Source organism: Mirounga angustirostris, unplaced genomic scaffold, assembly GCF_029215605.1.
Source record: "Mirounga angustirostris isolate CCGP_5_RB_7025 unplaced genomic scaffold, mMirAng1.0.hap1 SCAF_8, whole genome shotgun sequence".
Taxonomy (NCBI): Eukaryota; Metazoa; Chordata; class Mammalia; order Carnivora; family Phocidae; genus Mirounga; species Mirounga angustirostris.
The window spans coordinates 62,392,015-62,407,754 of record NW_026991716.1 but is presented as its reverse complement, the minus strand read 5'-3'; the positions used below and the strand labels follow the sequence as shown (position 1 = coordinate 62,407,754).

Sequence of the window (15,740 nt, the reverse complement as noted above, 5' to 3'; positions counted from 1 at the left end):
TACAGCCATAGGAGATTTTGTGTGTTTTGTCATTGTAAAGGAAGAAGCAAAATCAACTGTGAAAAAGGAAAGACTATTCAAGGTGGATGCACTCTCCAAAATATTATCATCTGGAAATGTTTCACCAAAGTTTGTTGTATCATAATTGGCAGTTTACTTGGATTTCTGATTACCAACTACTTCTGGTTGCTACAAGTTAGTTCATCAGCTTATTTTTTCTAACACTCAGCTGACATACCTAATCTAGAGGATGGGATCAAAATTTTAAAAATAGTTATATCTATTTACTGAGTGATCAGAAAGGTAATTTATGGTTTAAGGGGGGGGTATCAAGATTATCTAGTAGGCAAAGAAGAAGTTAAGTTAATAAATTCAGGAGAGATTTTTCAGATTCTGAGTGAAGAGAGGAGAATAAATTAAGTGGAGGGAGGTGAGAGGGAGAGAGAAAGAGAGACCAATTTTCCTGTGGCAGAAAGACCACATGAGTGAGGGTGGCCCTCAGCACAATGTGATTCTGAGCAGCCGGTCCTTGTAGAGCAAAATGCTATAACTACTTCATTCCAGGCTGGCACTGAGATCAAACCATACCTCAGAACATAATAAGCAACAAAATGGGCAAATTAAGTAAACTGTGGTAATTTGAGGTCTGGCCACATAAGTCTTGGGAGTAATTTGGGGGTTGGTTGTATGCCGCTGATGAAGAATGAGTCCATGACTGGCAAGAATACAACTTAAGTACAAAAGGGTTAATTTGAGCCTGTGTGCTTGAGAGATTTGAGAAACTGCTGGCTGGCCGCTTCTCTACTGACTGTGATTAGAATAAGTGTCAAATAACAAAACGTAAAGTTGCGGAACCCTAAGAGCAAAAGAAAACCCTTAGGAAATAAAGAGAAAGTATTTGGTGGGAAAATTGGTACAACAGAATACTGAAAATTTTATGTCTTTAATTTTTACCCCACTACCTTCCATCTTTAGAAAATCAGGCAAACAAGAACTTGAACTCTACAATACAATAAAGCCTAAAAGTAAGCTGGTGAAGGGGAAATCTAGTGACAAAGGTTTCCAGTCACCAGAACTACATTACCTATATCTCAGGGAATATAAGGAATTAACTGAACTAGGCCAAGCACAGTATTTAAAGATTCTGCAGGCAAACAACAAATGTGCTTAACCAGGTATCTAAGCATTAATAGAAGGACTATCTTAACAAAATGGGCTAGGAATCATGCACATATTACTGATACTAATTTGATATCCTTAGCAAAGTCAATTACTATCTGTGTCTCATTTTTCCAGATATTGCTTATTACTTTCAAGGCATTGTCCTGGCTAACTTAATTGTAAAACAGTGACAGTCCTGATAGTTTGAAGAGTTAGAGAAGCATTAGGCATTAACCACACAGAAACGTCTGATTCTTGTTCAGCTACATGCTATAGACTGAATGTTTGAGTCTTCCCTGGCTTCCCATATATGGAGCCTGATACCCACTGTGATGGTCTTAGGAGGTGGGGCTTTGGGATTAGGTCTTGAGAGTGAAGCCCTCATGAATGGGATTAGTGCCCTCATGCAAGACACCTCAGATAGTTTACTTGCCCTTTCCACCATATGAGTTTATAGTAAAAAAGATGGCCATCTATGTATGAACCAGGAAGCAGACCCTTACCAGAACCTGATCATGCTGGTACCCTGGTCTTGGACTTCCAAGCCTCCAGAATTGTAAGAAATAAATTTCTGTTGTTTATAAACTGGCTAGTCTATGGTATTTTTGTTACAGCAGCCTGAACAGACAAAGATATTATACCTTGACAGGTAGGAGGAAATGAGCATGGCCAACATTGTAGAGTTCATACCTTCCTTCTAGAAGGAACACTATGATATAAGCTAAAAGCAAACCTGACTTTCTTTCATTAGAGCAGAAGTAAATTTATAAGAATATTAAATACTTAATATATTTTGAGCCTTATGCAATATTAAAGCAGTAAACCAATTTCATACTGACAATATTTATTTCCAATACATATCAAATGAGGATTAAAAGGATACTAAAAATAAACACTGAGATGAAATACTGAAATGTATACGATAGGTAGATTAAATTGATCATTTTAGAATAGATCTGAAACTTAGCACTGGACGTTTAAAAATAAATGATTCATCAAATTTCTGTTTAAAGAACCCAAGGTGCAGTAAGTTAAATCCTTAGCTTGTAGTCACACAACTCCTTAATGCCACAGTGAGGTTTAGAGCCTGAATTTTTCTGCTCCAAAGTGTCTCTGTCTGGCCTTTATTGTAGACGAAATGTCAATTCCTATTTTATTTAAAAAAAAAAAAAGTCTCATCATGAAAGCAGTGAATGGAATGTATCCTTTATTCCTATTTGTTTCAGAAAGAACACACATTGTCACACTCCATTTGTTCACACTTTAACAGGCCAAGTCCAGCCTCTAGTGATTTTAACATTTCTCTGCTACAATAAATTGTTATGTAACAGGTGGTGCAGCCTGGAGGCAGCCATTATAGTGTCCTTGCAATGAATAGGAACCCCATCACTGAAGATTAGACACAGTCCAGACAAATCACTCTTAGTTCTGCTGTTCTCCTTAGAGATAGGAAGGTTTTGTTTCCAAATCTAATTCTGAAGTACTGCAGTAAAAAGCTTTCAGTAATGCTTCTTGAAATTGCCCCTAAAAAAATACAAAAGGATAAAAGTACTGTATGCCACTGGTTCCCTAAATTTTCGATAAGCTGATTTCAGCTGTATTTCTCTACAAAATAAGTAAGTTCATATTTTTTGAAAGATAGTAAGCAGTCAAGTTCTAAATCAGTCTGAGGGGGAAAACATGTTTATGGATTTGAAAGCCCCATCTACTATTTGCTAAATTAAAGGCAAAAAAAAAAAAAAACAAACATGAAAAAATTTAAAAGATGGAACTCTGGAAGGCACAGGCAAAAATAATTATCTCAGGAATACATTAAACAATTCTGATGAGAGATGACATCTAATTTTGTAAGTTAAATATCATAGAAATATGTACCAGCAATTTAATTGAAGATACATCTTTTTAACTTTTACATTTGCCTTTCAGGAACACTGCAATACAATGTTGATGCGCAGTCATTCTCTGGTTCTTGCAACCCATAGTGTAATAGTTATATTCATAAAGGATATTACCATTTGCAAAATAATTTCAACTTACTGATGTGGGAACCATATTTTGACTTACTTGCATTTGTAATCAATGTTAGGATCGCATATGGTTGGAGGAAAAATAGAGGTGAAATGTCAATTTGCATAAGAACTACCCATAATAGACCCTCAGATCTCTCTCTCTCTCTCTCACACACACACACACACACACACACACGAGAGAGAGAGAGAGAGAGAGAGAGAGAGAGAGAGAGAGAAGGAATAGCAGCTTTCATTGTTACAAGCATTTTAAATGCTGTTGATCAAAGTTAAATGAACAAATATAGTGTATAAAAGTTAAGTTTTTCACATCAAGAAGAATCTTTTCTTAGGAGAAGGCACATTTTCTTTCACATCACACCCATTTGTCTTTTATTTTTCTGGGAAGACAGATTTCTCCCATCCTTCATCCCAACTAAATCTTTATTTACGCCAAACCTCTCCTTTTCCTTTTCAGTATTAGGAGTATGGTATTCTTCCTCCTCCTTTAGATTCTAGCCATACACTCCCCCTTCTCTTCTTCTCCACTTTATTTCCTTACATTTTACTCTGTGAACTGCAGAACTCTCAAAAGTTCTCCTTTCATGAACTGTTTATAAACATATATGGGGTTTGGGGCACCTGGATGCCTCAGTTGGTTAAGTGTTCAACTCTTGATTTTAGCTCAGGTTATGATCTCAGGGTTGTGAGATCAAGCCCTGCATCAGCCTCTGTGCTGGACATGGAGCCTGTTTAAGATTCTCTCTCTCCCTCTGCCCCCCCCAATAATAAACATATATAGGTTTGCCTTCTTTACACTGTTTTCTCATATATGTGCATACATAGCTATCCTTCCTTTCTCAAATATATATTAAACACTTAAATGGTATTACAGACACTGTTGACTCAAAATTGAGAGGAGCTTACTTACAATCTGGTGGGGGAGGAAAACATAGAAACAATTCTATTTCAAGAGGATAAGAAGTGTAAAATATGCCTAACTGAGTAATGGGGCAAGGGATGAAGTTGACATCTCTGCTGGCATGAGTTAAAGAACTTCCTACAGAGGAGGAGATGCTTGAGCTATACCTTGGAGGTTAAACACAAATTTGCCGGACAGATGAGGAAGGGAAAGAGCATTCAAGACTATGGGGTCTAGGGTCCCAGGAAGACCTATTAAGTAATCAGAACAGTTGTACCTTTAATTCCTTATTATCTATAATGTGTATGTAATTTTTTATGTCTGAAACACCTGCAATCTGGAGTGTTTCTCATGTTTTACTTGTACTTTCAAAGTTAGGAGTGAAACTACTGACCTTTTCTCAGTGCAAATTTTGTTTGGATCTCTGGCAGCAAGATTCCCAAAATACAGGAGGGAAAGCAGGGGAAGCACAGCAATGCTCCCCGGTCCACTGGAAATGTCGGGAAACTAGTGAGAAAGTGTAGCAAAGAGAGGGACAGCCAAGGCTATATGCTATTGTGGTTCTCTTCTTAGCTCTTTAATCCTTTTTTCCCTTTATCTTTCAGTTAATTCTTCTTTCTTCTCCTCCCTAAAATGCTTTTATCTCCCAAACTCATCTTTGATGTAGAAGTTTACAGGCTTCTCTGGGGATCTCCCACTTGACTGGCATGGATATCATCTCTATGTGGATAATGTCCATCTTGGTATCTCCAATCTCAATAACTTTCCTGAGTTTCAATTCTGAATTTCCTATATATTTCTGGCCATTTTCACCTAAGAAATCCTACTACCACCTTGGAGTTCATATACCACTTTGGAGATTTTTGAAGGTTTTATGATGTGTCAACTTGGCTAGTCTATAGTCCCGAGTTATTCAATCAAACAAATCTAGGTGTCACTGTGAAGGTATTTTGTAGGTGTGATAGAGTCCATAATCAGTTGACTGTAAATAAGTGATACTATTTCAGATAATCTGGATGGGCCCAATTCAGTCGGTTGGAGTTTAAGAGCAGAAGTAAGCCTTACCGGTAGAGAAATTCCACAGCTTCAGCCAGTATCTGAGGGCTCTAGCCCGCCCTTCTCAGGGTCTGCCTTATGGATTTCAGACGTGCCTCGTCACCCCCTCAATCACATAAGCCAACAATACCTTGTAATAAATCTCTTCTTAATGTACATCTCTTACAGATTCAGATTCTGCTTCTCTGGTTGAGCCAGGACTGGTAGACGTTTATAGACCCAAACTGGCCTTCTCTACTCATTTCCCAATTCTGTTAAAGATACTGCCATTTTTTTTTATTATCAAATATGGTTATAATTATCATTCTTTTTTTTTTTAAAGATTTTATTTATTTATTTGAGAGAGAGAGAATGAGAGACAGAGAGCATGAGAGGGGGGAGGGTCAGAGGGAGAAGCAGACTCCCTGCCGAGCAGGGAGCCCGATGCGGGACTCGATCCCGGGCCTCCAGGATCATGACCTGAGCCGAAGGCTGTCGCTCAACCAACTGAGCCACCCAGGCGCCCTAATTATCATTCTTACTGCTTTATCTTCTGTACCTATTCCTTCCTTTTTGTTTCAGTTGGTCTCTCCATATTGAGATTCTTGTCATTTCAACTGGATTTGGACCACCACACCAGATAAAGACGTTGGTCTCCTGCTCCAAATTTACTGGCTCTCACACAGCCTAGCATGTCATTAAAGTGTTCCTATCCTGTATTCCCACCCACTCTGCCGTATTTACCTCTGTACCTCTGATGGCAGCCTTCTGTTCCAACCAAACTTTTTTTACATCCCATTCCCTATTCATGACTTTACATTTTCTGCCTCCAAACTTTTCCTTATAGCATCCCACCTACTTGAGATGTCCTTCCTGTCTTTTCCCTACCAATGCTTAAAGACCACATCAAAGCACCTCTACTTACAACCTAGTCTGACGAGCCTAAGCTGCAATCATATTGCTTTCTAAATTCCTACATTGATTATTTCCCTACAAGTAAATTCGTAATTGACTATGAACTGCTCTATGAAAACACTTAGATTAATGTGATAGACTTTTTTTTTTAAAGATTTTATTTTTATTTATTTGAGAGAGAGAGTGAGAGAGAGAAAGAGCACAAGAGGGGGAGCGGGAGAGGGAGAAGCAGACTCCCCGCTGAGCAGGTAGCCCGATGCCGGACTCGATCCCGGGACTCCAGGACCACGACCTGAGCCGAAGGCAGTCGCTTAACCAACTGAGCCACCCAGGTGCCCCTAATGAGATAGACTTTTAATAAAATCTCACTTACATGTAACTTCATCTAAATATATATGCTTTATCCCTCTCCCTTCAGCACTCTCCTTTGTGCTTTGTGAAAGAGTGTGCTCAGCAAATGTTTACCAAGTGAGTTGCTGACTGAATCTTAGTAACTAAAGCTTACAGTGTTAACTGTGTATATATCTTCATGGAAGCTCACAGTGGTTCCTAGTGATTGGTCCATCGGGTAAAAAAAATATTTGAGACCACACTGATTCTGTAGTGTTGGTCTTACATCAAGCTTAAAGTGTGAGGGAGAAAAAAATAAACGTTTTCACTTAGGTAGAAAAATAATTTTTTGATGCCCACTGACAATAATCACAGATAAGAGGCAAGGGGACATTTCACTCAGTTGGTTAAACATGAGGATGGCATAAAACCAAACAGATGTTAAAATTCCTTTTAAGATAAATGATTTAAACTAAACTGGGAATTAGGGAAGGGAAAGATATAAATTACAAATATATCCCAGCCATCCTAAGTATATTTATGCCTTCTTTCCATGGATGAGCCCTGTTTCTGAGATTATTAAGTGTTAAAACTAAAAATAAGAAATTAATTCCAAGTATTACTCAGAATATAAAATAAAAATATAAACATAACACAAGCAATATATAGAATATTCTTTTCTGCTAATGTGCAAAAACCTTCATGCACAAAAATGTCCTCCATCAGATTTTGATTTAGAATGTTTTATAGAAAGAAGAAAGGGGGTTACTGATAAGTGTTGATTTTACCATACAGTGTATATGCTTAGTCTTTGGAGAATAGCTGTTTTGGAATATATACAAGTAAGACTGTCCTTTTCCAGAGGGATCTCAGAATGGCTTTTGTACAAACTCTAGTAATAACAATACTACATTTTCAGTTTCAGCCAGACTGTTGTGACATCAGCATATGAGTGAATAAGAAAATGAATTAGGCAAATTTTTTTTTTACCAGATTAGATTTCTTCTCGTAAATTATTTGAAAACATAAGTCTATTTTTGAAATTTCTTAACATGTATGTTTTCTGCTGATCTAAAGATAATTAAAACATGTTTATCATTTGAGAATTTTAAGTGATTTCTCTGAAATACTGCTGGGAAAGATCTTCATAAATAGGTAGTCCTAAGAAAAAAAAGTACAACCTATCCTAAGCAACAGCTGATATGAGTCATTGTAAGTTATTCACACATACAAAAGTTACATTTCCACAGACCTGTACCTCTGAAACAAATAATACATTATATGTTAAAAAAAAAAAAAGAAGAAGATAGCAGGAAGGGAAGAATGAAGGGGGGGAAATAGGAGGGGGAGACGAACCATGAGAGACTATGGACTCTGAGAAACAAACTGAGGGTTCTAGAGGGGAGGGGGGTGGGGGGATGGGTTAGCCTGGTGATGGGTATTAAAGAGGGCACGTAGTGGGGCACCTGGGTGGCTCAGATGGTTAAGCGTCTGCCTTCGGCTCAGGTCATGGTCCCAGGGTCCTGGGATCGAGCCCCACATCGGGCTCCTGGCTCAGTGAGGAGCCTGCTTCTCCCTCTCCCTCTGCCTCTCTCCCTGCTCATGTTCTCTCTCTCTCTCTGTATCTCTGTGTCTCAAATGAATAAATAAAATATTTAAGAAAAAAAAAATAAAGAGGGCACGTACTGCATGGAGTACTGGGTGTTATACGCAAACAATGAATCATGGAACACTACATCAAAAACTAATGATGTAATGTATGGTGATTATTAACATAAGATAATAATAAAAAAATGTGGTGTATACGTAAAAACAACAACAACAACAATAAAAAACAACAAAAGTTACATTTCCCTGGTCCTTGCCTGAACATAACAAAACGAAAGGCAAGATTTTTGGAGCCTAAATAGAAAATATGATTTATAATTTCCAAAAGCAAACTAAATATACTTCTTAATTTCCAAAGTAAATGCCTATATAAAGTATTTGCATTTAATTGTGTGTAAAAGGCCTATATGGTATGCAATGCAGTTGGTGCAATTTTAAATATAAATGAAACTGCTTTAAAGAAAACTATAACTTTGTGAGAACATTAAGATATATGTTTTGGTTCTAATGAGTCAAAACACTGCTTGATTTCAAATCCAGCTTTACAGTGCATTTAAGTCTAGGTTTAAAGTTAATCATATTAGACATTACAATTTTATAAATATACCTGCAACATCCTTCTGTAAGTCAGTCATGCACATAACAATTTTTTTGCATTTTTTCCTTTTCATTCAATTATTAGTAATCTCAAGTGTAACACCACCTTTGAAAACTGCTGACACATCACTGAAAGCTTCAGACGAACACAGAAACTCTGCTTTTGGTTTTAGTTTTATGAAAAGTTATAAATGAACTAGCAACCTTCTGTTAGAACTTAGTAAATTCATACATGGAACATAGACTTACCTTGTTTATCCTGAAAAAGTTAAGAATCAGCATTAAGTTCTCAGAGAAAACCTGGAAGCCAAAGGAGCTTTGACCTGGTTTAAATAACTTGTCCTGTCTCTGGGTGGAATATCGGAGCTCTCTGCAGTCTTTACTTTCTCTCTCCCAATCTCTGTCCCTCTCTTTCTCAGCCTCTCTCCTCCCCCCTCATCCTCCCTCCCTTCTCTTTCTCGCTCATACACAGAGTATGATTAAATTGCTCCCGTCAAGAGTGTTTTTTCTATAGCGTATTATAAGACCATGAAGTGAAAAATCACTCAGTAAATTTGCTATGTATCATCTCATAAATATGAAAACTGCTAAATAGCCACAATTTGAAAACTGCTACACAGTCACAAAATCTTAAACAAACTATATAATGGAGACATATTTAAATCAAATGAAATGAAAATATGTTGCTTACTTTATTAAATACTGTTGTTATGTAAGAGATATCAGAGAAGTAAAGCTCAGGGCTAATACTTGATTTTCAGGGTAAACCTGTTTAAGGAGCTTATATGTGGGCAAGAGGAAGGCCCGTATTGATTTCTGGCATCATACCTACTTGGCCTTTGTAATACACGTGTAACCCTTAAGGTGTCAAAATGATCACTTTCGAAATGCACTTATTATGTACTCACAGGTTTTAGCTGCTTTCCCCACACCCTTTCTCATCCCACCCGCCTGCCAGGAGATGAGCACTAGGGCCAGGGAAATGGTAAAGCATAGAACAGGAAAAGGGCCCAAACTTTGTTGAATGCTTTTTATAGACGAAGCCCTACTCTCAGTGTTTTATACACATTTCCACTAACCCTCATCCGAAGTTGCTGGTATTGGTGTTGCTCTATTTTACAAGTATGAGAACTGGAGCTCAAGAGTTAAGAAACAGTAAGTGGCAAAACTATCACCCCCTACAGCGTACCCCCCCCCCCCAGGTAAATTCCAAGGCCCATGTCCTCTGAAATCTATATGATTCTTTAAACTCTTTTCATGACACTACGTTGAGGAAGGGTTTTAAAATGGCAGCAACAGAACCATTTTACCATGACAGTGTTTTTCCTATGGTTCCTCCTTGCCACAATGGCACCAAGGAATTAGAGTCCAGAATGTTCTGCTTTTTCCTCTTCTTCCCTCCTGTGCTGTGTTAAGAGCAGGAATAAGTAAAGGGAAGTAGGGTATTCACACTTCCTGGTTAACTCTGGGCAATCATGCCGGATGTCCGTTGTTCTAGATATTATTACTAGTGTTCCCTTCTTACTCTCAGATATATTCCAGTTTGGATGATGATTTATATAGTCAGTGTATATTTAAGGAGTAGAACAATACAAGTTAAACGAAAGCTGCCTCAAAACAGTTACAAGGTGATATCCTGCAATTCCAAATAGACTGTTACTGAAGTTGAAATGGCAAGGAATGGAAGCCGATATAACTCCGAAGTTTTGCCTCGTGGTACCTGGTAAACAATGTATCTTTCTTTTAGAACTTGGAAGTATTTATCTGGGTTTCTTGCATCAGGAAACATCTGTGCATTATGGAGGCACCTTTGTTGGCACCAACTAAAGCTAGTTAACTTGGGGCCAGAGTAATGGTAAAGGGACAAGATCGTAACACAACTTTCAAGTATAAAATGGCACATGGTCCATCTTTCATTACCAGCATGGCTCAAGCTGCTATTTTGATTCCTTTGGATGTTCCAAAGAGGGGTGGTAGGGTAGTAGCTCACCGTAACACCTGAAATCCCACCTTGAGAACTTCATCCCTTGAATAAAATGCAGATTCCCTCAAAGGAATAATATGAAGCCTTCTGAACTTTCAACAATTTATCAGTTTAGAGAATCTCTTTAATAAGATGTATTCCATGTGATAGCCAAAAATTAAGAAGATATAGAAAACCACTTAAAGGGGTTTGAAAATAGGTGGACACTAACATTACTGGAAATTTACTATGCATCACAGAGTGATGGAGGGTACCGACAGAGGAGCGCAGCCATATCCATGTGGAATGCCCTGGACAAAGACGGAACAGCAACAAGAGTCAAGTCCTGCCAGGGGTCCCTAATGAAGAATGGAAGGCACAGAGAGAGGAAGCAAAAGAAGGGCCTCCACAAGCAAATGCTGCACATTTGGGCCAGTTAGAATAAGCGGAAATAACCTCACAGAACTTGCGGCTTGGTACAGGTTGCACATATTTAACTGTGGTGGTGTTGTAGAGCTCCCTCCTCCCCCAACACCCCCCAGCTGGGTACCTTTGTGCAGAGCCCAGTCTGCACAACTACAGGTGGGGACCCTGGGTAAAAGGCTAGAGTGGCAGATCATACAGGAGCAGTGAGGGCCAGGGGGGTATGGGCGGGGCACCAGCAACATCTGCCACTCTGCCATCCCACCCATACCCCCCCTGGCCCTCACTGCTCCTGTATGCAAGGATGGATAGCACTGCGGGCGTGAGCAACTTTCTGCTGAGGGCTCCTTCCAATTGTTGCAGTCAGCTGGGTGCACATGGAAAAGAGGCTGGAAGTGCCAAGAAGTGAATGATCCGGAAGCAGTCCTCAGCCAGGGACAAATGGGAGTTGCTGGAGAAGGGCTGGCTTCTTCACCCTCAGGGGAGACGCCTCTACACTGTCTGCCATCCAATGGGATCAAGCCCCAATTACCCAGCGCACTCATCTGCCACGTAACACGACTTCTATTGACTTGCTTTCCCTAGCTCATTTCCCTATCCTCCTTAGTGCTGCTTCCCTGGGAACTGTTTGCACTCAAATCTTTGTCTCAGGGTCTACTCTTAGGGGAGCCCAACCAACACAGTTGCCGGAGAGAAGCAGATTCTATTTTGCAAGGCTGGAGAGCCACATGGTTTAGCCAATACCTGGGAGATGTAGGAAGTTTTTCTTACTCAGTCCATTGATTAGTATTTTATAAATATTAGAGTGATGTGTTTTATTTGACATAAACTATAAAAGACAAACTTTCCACAGAGAGCATGTAGGAAATACAACTATAGCAGGGCCTTCTTCAGATACTCATTCTCTACAGAATGAAAACTCTTATGTGGCTATCCATCTTGGCTATTTTTAAAGGTGTAATTATACCTCCATCAACAGAGAAACATATCCCAATGATATACTTCCTTGCCATCATGTAGCAAGCAGAGGTAGAAACCCTATCAGAAAGGACACTAGAATGTGGCATGGTTAGTTAAAGATAAGCAAAACCATGAAGAAAACATAAACTATGTCACTGGCAATCTTAAGGCAGAAAAATACGGGATCCAAAACTGAGTTCTATCACTAGGAGCAGGGCAGGGGATTTGGCCAAGGGCCAGGCTTGAAGAGGGAGAAGGAAACACCTGGAGTGGAGAAGTCAATGCCAGAAGACTGGACTGAAGACAAGGTACGTTCCTTGGAAGCTGGTGAGGAACACACTTTATGCCTCCATGATCAGCAAGTCCTAGAAGGAGGGTTAAGTCCACAAGAATGGGAGGCTGTATGTGGATGCCTCTCTTCCCTGCCACCAACAAGTACTAAGTCAGGTAGAGAAGGCCTGGTAAGATTCAAGAAGGAATTCTTTAACTCCTCAATTATCCCCTTAACCATTTTGTTGATGCCTGAAATGCCTGTATTTAGGAAACTGTTCATTATACACTTAGAAATAAAATGCAAACACCTGGTCAAAGAAACAGTATGAATGCGTCTCTCAGCATAAAAGCAACCAATCAGGTGTGCTTTCTACTTTTCTTGTATGTCTTAAATAGTGCTTAATGAATAACATTTTTAAACCATTTTATAAAAGGAGTCATTTTCAATGCAAAGGCATACCTACCAGAATCCTTTTGAAGAGAAGATAGCTAATAACACATCTTTATGTTTCAACTCCAAATACTTCCCTTCACCCTAACTCATTCACTTACATCTAATCTTGCCTTTTCCCCCCCTTCCCGGCCCCATGCTCCAAAACCAACAGGAAAAACTTTAAGTCTGCTTATATAATCATTCCATATCTCGGTTCAAAACTCTTCAATAGGATGCTACTGCATTAAGATGAAATAAAAATCTTAAGCATGGTCATAAGCCTTATCAGATCTGGCCTTAACTTGCTCTTAAGAATGTTGCTACACCACTCTCTCCCTTTTCCCCCGTATAATCTGACCTTTTTTGGCTCCTCAAAATTAGCATCAGCTTTGCCATCAGGGGTCTTTGTCCATAATATTTACCTGGAATCTTCCCCTTTCCCCTGTACTGACTCCCTGGATTGCTCTGACTCATCCCTCAGACCTTGGAGTAAACATCACTACCACCAGTCTAGGTTGAGCTGCCTTGTAGGGCTCGCTCTCATAGGGCCCTGCACCTCTTCATAACATTTAATGTGTTTGAGATGACCTTCCTATGTCTGTTTGGGGGCAAGGACCATATCTATCCAGCTTCTTACTCTGAGCCCAGAACAGTGCCTGGTAAATATTAGATTCTTTAATAAATGTTTTGAATGAGTGAATAAACAAGGACTTGATCCAAGGTCTTCTGGCCCCAAATTCCATATTCTTTGTGTCACATCTCCCAGAACACAAGGAACTGGACAATTAAATTGATGGGGGGAAAATGACAAAAATAAAAATGAACAAAGAGTTGGTTAGAAACCAAATTTTGAAGGCATAATTCTGGCAAGGGTTCTATCTATTTTTCATTTACCCAAAACAAATGGAAGTTTTAAAAGAGGCACTATTATCACACAGCTGTTTTGTTTGACAAATTGGTATATTAAACAATTGAGGATAAAATTAGTTTGGGTTAAGTTGGGATATATTTATGCAGTTGGCCTTTTTAAAAGTCTGTATTTGGTGTCATCTTTTTTCTCACTACATAAGTATGTGCTTTAGTGTCTCATTTTGCATTTGTAATTTTGTTTGTTCATTTTCTTAAAGGGAGCTTTCCATAAACTTCATATTGTAAACTAGAAAAAAATCTAAATTGGCCTGTGATAAGTAGAATAAGTGCCCCTCCCGCAAATGTTTGTGTCCTAATCTGTAGGATTTATGCTTCATTACACGGCAAGGGGAAATTATGCAGATAGAATTAAGTTTGCTAGCCAACTAACCTTAAAATAACGAGATGATGCTGGATAGTCTGGGTCAGGGCAGTGGAATCATAAAGGTACTTACGAGAGGAAGAGAGAGACAGAAGGATCAGAATAAGATGTGATCTGAGAAAGACTTAACTAGCCATTTCTGGCTTGGAAGATGGAAAAGGGTTGCAGGCCAAGGAATGAGTGCAGCCCCCAAGAGCCTGGGAAGGCAAGAAAATGGATTCCCTCCTAGAGCCTCCAAAAGGAAGAAAGCCCTACTGGTACCTTGACCCATTTCGGACTTCTGACCTCCAGAACCAGAAGATAATTCGTTTCTGTTGTTTTAAGCCACTACATTTGTGGTAATTTATTATAGCAGCAACAAGGAATAATACACTGCCCCGACATGAGGAGATTACTCAGAAACCTATTACCCTACAAAAGACTTCCCTAAAATTTTCTCTTATTTATAATATGATCTCACCATCCAAATTCTGAGGATCATTATGGACAGTTTCCAGATAATTCTGAAAAACCTACCATTTATAAGGAAGATTTCTAGGACCAGGAAACATAATCTAGGACCAGGAAACCAAAAATCCATTTAGTCAAATATTTGTTAAGCACTTTAGAAGAACTATACATAGAAATAAAATACTGTCTTTTCTCCTATCCTCAGGTACACACACACACACACACACACGCACGTTTTCCCCTCATTAAGATTTTACACAAACCTACATTTATCTTTTTGTGTGTGTTGTGTAGAATGCAACTTTTTTTTTTTTAGTTTCTGATATAATGTCCAATGATTTATTAGTTGCGTATAACACCCAAACCTACATTTTAATCCAACCACTACCACTGGTATAATTTTGGTAAGTTAAATTTCCCTTTATGTAAAGTGGAAACAGATTAGTCTTCTGGAAGGAATAGAAATGATGATATGTAAAGCACCCAGGGCAGAATAAGACCCCTAAAAAGCCAGTAGCTATTATATTAATATAATCATAACTTTGTACTTACAGATTTCTGCATTGAATAACATTGTACTGCAAACCCTCCGTATTTTCTCACAAATAAGGATTTTGACTAATAACATTTCCATATATGCTTGAAAGCAGTTGTTAATAGGAAGATATTTTATAAGTAAGATCAAGACACAGTGCTCTGGTTAGAAGCTAGGTGATAAAATATACAATGGGGACTTCAAAATGAGCATAGGGTATGATTATTGAAAGGGTGTTTATATTCTATTATTTGACACAAATTAAAGTATTAGGAAAGCTAGATGCTACTTGTTGCTTTTAAGGAATGTGAGGGGAGGGATGCAATGTAGGAAAGAAGTATAATAAGTAAGAACTAACAATCCTCTGCTCAGGATTTTGGGATGGCTGTAACATTTGAATCTGGAAGGTGAACAAAATTCTGATGTGTAAATTATTCTGTTTTAGCCTAGTCACTCCAGCTAAAGCAAACACATCTATCTGATAAAATTTTATGCAACTTGTGTTAAAAATCTATGAAAACTATTGCATATTAAAAGCCTGTTAGTCAGCGCCTGGGTGGCTCAGTCATTAAGTGTCTGCCTTCTGCTCAAGTCATGATCCCAGGGCCCTGGGATCGAGCCCCGCATCGGGCTCCCTGCTCAGAGGGAAGCCTGCTTCTCTCTCTCTCCTTGCTTGTGTTCCCTCTCTCACTGTGTCTCTCTCTGTCAAATAAATAAAATCTTTTAAAAAAATAAGTAACTAAAAGTCTGTTAGTAAAGGTTGACATCGAAGAATATAAGATGCTTCCAGAAAACTAGTAAGACAAATACTGTGCATGTTGGGTAATTTTCATGATTT

At 38.7% G+C, this 15,740-nt stretch overlaps 1 protein-coding gene across 2 annotated transcripts in view; it reads right to left on the bottom strand.

Annotated features, from left to right (window-relative positions):
* Positions 1-15,740, bottom strand: part of RIMS1 (regulating synaptic membrane exocytosis 1) — a 492,165-nt gene that overhangs the window by 30,015 nt on the left and 446,410 nt on the right. The gene's annotated exons all lie outside the window — the stretch shown is intronic.